This window comes from Chrysemys picta, chromosome 4 (genome assembly GCF_011386835.1).
Source record: "Chrysemys picta bellii isolate R12L10 chromosome 4, ASM1138683v2, whole genome shotgun sequence".
Taxonomy (NCBI): domain Eukaryota; kingdom Metazoa; phylum Chordata; order Testudines; family Emydidae; genus Chrysemys; species Chrysemys picta.
Window position 1 is genome coordinate 1,394,700 of NC_088794.1, and position 7,040 is coordinate 1,401,739.

General features: G+C 43.8%; 1 long non-coding RNA gene across 2 annotated transcripts; it reads right to left on the bottom strand.

The window, feature by feature from the left end:
- Positions 1 to 1,740: 1,740 nt before the first annotated feature.
- LOC135983288 (uncharacterized) lies at positions 1,741 to 5,915 on the bottom strand. 2 transcript variants are annotated; one of them, XR_010600866.1, is made up of 2 exons: positions 5,568 to 5,915; positions 1,741 to 4,203 (listed from the first exon to the last, which is right to left on the bottom strand). It is a non-coding gene; the product is annotated as an uncharacterized LOC135983288 (long non-coding RNA). The 2 variants fall into 2 exon arrangements; XR_010600867.1 differs by having other exon boundaries at positions 1,741 to 4,209.
- Between the last annotated feature and the right edge of the window lie 1,125 nt (positions 5,916 to 7,040).

The window sequence follows — 7,040 nt, forward strand, 5'->3', positions numbered from 1 at the left end:
GCTGCGTGCGTGTGTTCCCTCTGTGTGCTGCCCCAGCTCTGCAGATAGCTGACACAGCAGACCCGACGAGAACCCCCAATAACCACAGAGTCTAGTAAGGTACAAAGGCACCTCGGCCAGGTTTATTGCGACCCTGACACAATTTCAGTTCCCCGTAGATTACTTAGTCTACCGGGCATACTGGTAGAAAGTGCCGCTCGGCAATGGACTCAGCTCAGTGGCGGGACTTTTCACTGCCCCCTCGGCCAGACCAAGACACCACCCCAGGGACACATTCTTATACACAGGTACAAACAAGTTACACATCACTCCTGACGTATTGAGGTGCAACCCCTCTACGTAGCAAGGTGCCGCCTCTCACCTTGTACATGTTGGTTCGATCAAAACAACCCCATCCATCATTTTACCCTTTTGCCCCATCATTGGGATAGGTCGGCCTGTTCCATGTTATCTGTGGAATGTTCCGGTATAGTGTATGTTCTGATATCTGGTGTTCGGTACTTTTTAGGTATGTCTCTTTTTGCAGCATCAGCCCTTTCCTTGCCAGCTTCTGTGAGCAGGGCCTGCCTCTGGCTCACAGCTTAGCTTTGCTTTATGTTAGCAAAGTCTTGACCATTACTTTAGTTCAGGCCTCAGGCCTCATACCAGGCCTCTGATACCAAGGTTTATATCTCAGGGCCTCCTCTTACTACATTCCCCCACTTTTTGTCTTTTTAAGGGGAGGATGTTTACTCATCGTCCCGGAAAAGCATAATCCATGGACTAAAGATAACCCAGTGGGCTAAACACTGTTAGGTGGTTACCTTATTTTACCATCCATACACTCATGCCCCATCCGTCTCTTTAGTCTGCACATTCCCTCGTACGACTGGCAGACAGATTTTATTATTCAATTTTATTTTTAGTCCCGTATGGTGGGCCTGGGAATGTTAGGCCCGGGACCATGACTGAGGAATGTAGTATTATGATTGAGCCTTAGAGGCACTCCCAAATAATTAATATATATCAATTATATGGATATGGCATATATATTTGGAGTGTGTATGGGCATATATGTATAGTAGGTATGTGTACATATGACACCACCTTATATCCAAGCATAACCATGTTTTTCCAGTCTGGTGGTGTACTCTGGTCCTTTTACTTTGGTGACACCGATAAAAACACATTCCTATTAGGGCAATTCCAGTTATCACCTGTCTCATCATTAGTAGGAGGCTGATTGTTTTAAAATACTGGATAGGGATTGTGATGGTGTGTCCCACAGAGCTATGTATATAAGAAGTAAAACAGAAATTTGGAGTAGTGACACTACCACTGAGGCCTTTATATATAAATATATTGTAATTAGTTACTACCCAGTACTGTCCATTCATGTTATAGGTTACCCTTACTGCTGGTTGTCACCCTCTGGTTAGCTTCACTGGGCAGGAAATAGAAGTGGCCAGCGTCTCTGTTCCATTGGTTGCACGGCTCGGCGATACACCAGTAGTTGACATAGATCCAGTTGTTTCTTATGGATGCTGTCTTCCAGATAACCTACTGAATGGACAGTAACCAATTTATCAAATAGTGCTGTGTGAGGATGTAGTATTGGTACCCAGACACTGAACATGATTGTTTTGAATAACATGTGCCTCAGTTAGGATGCAGTGTCACTGAACCAAATTATGACTGGTACTAACAGGCAATTTGTTTACCCAATTTGTAGTTACTATGTAACTTTTTGTTTGTTTACCACTTTGTTTTTTTTTTTTTTTTGCCTTCACGTTGTTTGCTGCCATTTGTTTGTTGATTTTTACCTGTGAGTTGGTTAAACAGTTTAGCAAGGTTATGCACATTGTAAGTGTTGTACAGCAATAATACAATACAGCAATAAGACAACAGTACAATGATAATACAGTAGTACAGCAATAATACAGTTGTTTTTACATAGTAACCAAATTGAAATTAAATGATGGATTATTCTGGTCCAGCTCGTGTTTTTTAGCTGATTGTTAACTTAATTGTCCATATATGGTAGATAGAGGTGTATTTAACCAGTCTCTTATTTATAAAGCACTTCATTTTTCTGTTCTTGATGCTTGGGGGTTTCTTCACTGTGTACTGATATCATCTGGTATTTTTGTGGCGTGATGTCTTTTGGTGTCTTTAGTCTGTGGGATGCAACTTAAACAACTTTTGTTAGTTAACAGAGTAAAGTTTTTGTTTTTTTGTTTTTGTTTTTAGTAACCTAAACTTAATACACAGTTTAACTTAGTTTGTTTACAATGTAATAAGAACAATGTAATAGGGACCGAGCCTTTTATAACACAAGCTATACTTTTGCAATTGTTGTATAGACATTCATTTTCATTTAAAGTACATTACTAATATTTTTATACGAAATGTAATGTTTAACGGCTAAAATAAATGCTCACAATCTTCCATGAGAAGGTGTATTGATTTCCCTTGCTGAACAATTTGTTTCAGCAAAGGAGTTAACAGAATTTTTACCAAGCTTTTTAGAGTTAATTTGCTTGATACCAATTTCACTTTTGTTAACAGTTTAGAAGCACAACTTTAACAACCACTGCTTCCCATTAACATAACATAACAAAAGAAAAGCATAAAAAATTAAACCAACTATAAAATTAAATCAAAATAAATTTTAAGTACAGTACTTTGAGGGTATTTGAGGGTATACTTTTATGATGCTTTGCTATGTTTGGGAGCCAAAGGTGGAAACCTGTTCAAATTGTTTGGTTAGCTTTATGCATAAATTGTTATTTTAAAACATTTTGGTTATGATATTCTTATTACTATATTTAAAAGTGCAAACAAGTTTATAAAAAGCCCAAACAAGAAATTAACATTTTGTTAATATTATTTCTACCTTAATGTTGAGGTTTCCCATTACATTTTTTCTTTGAATAACAAAATAATAATAAAAAAAAAATCTTAAAAAACAAAACAAAACTGTGATTGATAAGAGAATATTTTTTGTTTGCAATTGCATTATTTGTTGAGGCAGAAATATATGTACATATATTTGTAACTGAAACCTTTTTGAACTTTGCACAAAAAATTGGTGCTAATAATACTATGATTATACCCCAACCATGATCTTAAAATAGTGTGGTACTACATACATAATTTTTTAAAAAGGGTATAAAATTGACTTTTGTTGCAACAAAATAAAAATAATAAAAAATAGTCACGTGACCCACACAACATACAACACAAGACAACACACATGACATACAGGACAAACTTACAATTAACAACAAATGGCACCAGAATTCTATCCATAACTATACAAAGTACGGCAAACAAAAATAAAAAATAAAAAGGGTTATATTTGAATAAACAAATTATTACCTTATTTAAAACTTGTTACATAAATTGTTAAAAAAATATTAATATTTGCCAAATGTATTGTATTAATTTGGTAACACGGAATTTTGCATTACTTTTTATTTAACATTATTTTAAAACTCTGCTACATGGAAATAAGAAACGCCCATGTTTCAAATATTAGTGAGTGTGACGAACTGGGCCTGTTCTCACTGTGGTCTGTGAATGCTGACAGGGGAGTGTGCTGGGATAGTCTGCACTGGAGGATGGGAGACTGCCCGAGGGCGCATACCTGAGTGTGTAACATGAGAACCCAGGAAGGGGTTGGAGGCCAGGTGACTCCTTAGCCCGGGAAACTGAACAAAGGCTGTGGGAGGGGTCGCTGAAGGCAGAGGGCTGGAAGCGAGCTGGAAAGATGGCTGGGAGGCAGAGATGGCTCTGACCCCCCAAAGGGGGGTGGGCTGGGATGCCCTGGGACCCCAAGCTGGACTTAACTGAGGGGGGTCCTGTTGTCTGTGCCTGCAAGACCTGTCTTGGACTGTATTCCTGTCATCCAAATAAACCTTCTGCTTTACTGGCTGGCTGAGAGTCATGGTGAATCGCAGGAAGCCAGGGGTGCAGGGCCCTGAGTCCCCCAATACTCCGTGACAGTGAGTGGTTAGGATTAGAAGCAGAGTGTGCATTTCTGTTGCTTGGCAACCATATCTTCAAGAAAGTTAGGGATAATTCCAGCTGTTGCATTCCTGAAGGGTTAAAATACTAAATTTACTGGGATTTATTTAAAGTAAAGTTTTTACCTTGTTTTCTTTTTGTTTCTTGTTTTATTCTGTTTTCAATTGCTTTATCTTTTGGAGGTTTCTGTAAAAACTATAACTTTTAACTTTTAAAACAAAAAGAGAGCAGAATTGAGGAGAGGCGGGGGAGATGGGGGGGGTGTGAAGAGCAACCTAGGAAGGTAGTGAGACCTGAGCCAAGAGAGATTAACTCTATCAAAATATTTGAAAGTACAGGCAGCAGCAGCAAGTTTAGCAAACTAAGAAAGCATATAAAGGACAAAACTTAACCGGTATGTAAAAATATTTGAGAAAGAATGTTCTATTTTCAGATATGAGCATGGAGAGTGGTTCCGTGGGTCAAAGCAGTTGGGAACCTGCACAGTTAGGAACCGCGCCCCTGTTTTTTATCCTGGCTTTGAGAGGAGAATGGGGGTAGTTACCTGCTCTTGTAAAACTTGAATTTGTTTTCCCAATGTCTGTTGCTTTTGTGTGCATGCCAGATGGATGGCGGGAGTGCCCTTTTTTGCTGCAGTTAACTGGTTTTGGGCAACTCCATGTGTTAATGCATTAATTCTAGGTGTTAACCCGCTTCATTTTGGTTTTTTACTTTGAAATGCTTTTTTATTCACTCCCCTGCGATCGAGTCGCAGCTCCTGTCTCCTAATGTGCTCTGTGAACTGTTCTATATTTTCTGTCATTTGATTTACCAATTCTGTGAAAGTATTATGTGCTACTCTTTCCTTCTGTGCACTTACTTGTCCTGTTCTGACAGGCACCAGTCTAGGTCTCAGTTTAAGTTTAACTGGAACCTGGCTTTTAGCATAAGGTGGTGGTTGCAATGCAGTGGACCCCGTTTCATCTTTTAATTTTACTAGGACCACTTTTTTCCACTTCTGTCCCCATTCTTCAGGCACAGGGGAGCTACCTGAAGCCTGCTGTTTACCACCAATATTTATAACAGGGGACGGCACTTTTTGCTTCTGCAGGTTTTCTACAGCTGTTTCCAATTTTATATTTTCCTGCTTCACTTGCTCGAGCATATCATGAGTTTGGACCACCTGTTGCTCTGCTAACAGAGCGTGGGCTTTCCAGTGCTCGACTGCCTGGGTTACCTCTTCTACTTCTCCTGTTTTTTCTGTTACTTGTTTGGCCAGCATTCCAGCATGCTGTCTGAGCCGTCTCACTGCCAGAGACATGAGTTGCAAAATTCTTGCTTTTTTACTCTTATTACTGTTTCTCAGAGCCTCGGTTTCTACCATCGCTCTACATAAGCCAGTCCATGTTTCCCCACTCTCTTTTTTAAATTCATATGGACCCCCTTACTGGCAATCCAGCGGGTCCAACAGTTATCAAACTCCGTGGGGATCATAAGGGAGGGGATAAGGGGGTTCCCTAGCTCAAGGTTTACTGCCATGTTAGATAGCGATTCTTACCACGGCAGTTTTGCTTACTTACCAGATCAGCGGTCGGGGTCACCAGTGTTGTCAGATGCTACCGGTGTGGTGCTTCTGCTTCCTCCTGTTGATATCACTCGGCTGCATGCGTGTGTTCCCTCTGTGTGCTGTCCCAGCTCTGCGCAGATAGCTGACACAGCAGACCCGACGAGAACCCCCAATAACCACAGAGTCTAGTAAGGTACAAAGGCACCTCGGCCAGGTTTATTGCGACCCTGACACAATTTCAGTTCCCCGTAGATTATTTAGTCTACCGGGCATACTGGTAGAAAGTGCCGCTCGGCAATGGACTCAGCTCAGTGGCGGGACTTTTCACTGCCCCCTCAGCCGGACAAAGACACCACCCCAGGGACACATTCTTATACACAGGTACAAACAAGTAGGGTTACCATACGTCCTCTTTTTCCCGGACATGTCTGGCTTTTCGGCAGTCAAACCCCCGTCCGGGGGGAATTGCCAAAAAGCCGAACATGTCCGGGAAAATGGCGGCTCTGCTCCTCCCCGACTCTTCGGCTCTGTTTAAGAGCCGGGCTGCCCGAGCGCTACCGGCTTTGGGCAGCCCCTATGCCTCTGGACCTTGCACCCCCAGCCGGGCACTTCCCCTCCTGGGCTCCGGCGGCGCAGGGTCTGGAGGCATGGGGGCTTCCCGAAGCCGGTAGCGCTGGGGCAGCCCGGCTCTTAAACAGAGCCGAAGAGGAGCAGAGCCTCCAGCCGCGGCAGCTCTGCTCCTCTTCGGCTCTGTGTAACTGACACAGTGTAAGTTACGCAGAGCCGCCGGAGCCCGGGAGGGGAAGTGCCCGGCTGGGGGCGCAGGGTCCGGAGGCAAGGGGGCTGCCCAAAGCCCGAGCGCTACCGGCTTCACGGTTTGCTGGGCAGCCTCCAGACCCTGCGCCCCCGGCTGGGCGCTTCCCCTCCTGGGCTCCAGCTGCGCTGGGGAAGCGCCAGCTGGGGGCGCAGGGTCTGGGGGCTGCCCGGCAAACCCTGAAGCCGGTAGCGCTGGGGCAGCCCTTTCCGCGTGGCTGGGAGTGGGAGGGAGGAGGGGGCGGAGTTAGGGTGGAGAAGGGGCGGAGTTGGGGCGGGGCTATGGGTGGGGAAATGGGCGGGGCCAGGGCCCGTGGAGGGTCCTCTTTTTTTATTTACGAGATATGGTAACCCTAAAACAAGTTACACATCACTCCTGACGTTTTGAGGTGCAACCCCTCTACGCAGTAAGGTGCAACCCCTCTACGTAGTAAGGTGCCGCCTCTCACCTTGTACATGTTGGTTCGATCAAAACAACTCTATCCATCATTTTACCCTTTTGCCCCTGTCATTGGGATGGGTCGGCCTGTTCCATGTTATCTGTGGAATGTTCCGGTATAGTGTATGTTCTGATATCTGGTGTTCGGTACCTTGTAGGTATGTCTCTTTTTGCAGCATCAGCCCTTTCCTTGCCAGCTTCTGTGAGCAGGGCCTGCCTCTGGCTCACAGCTTC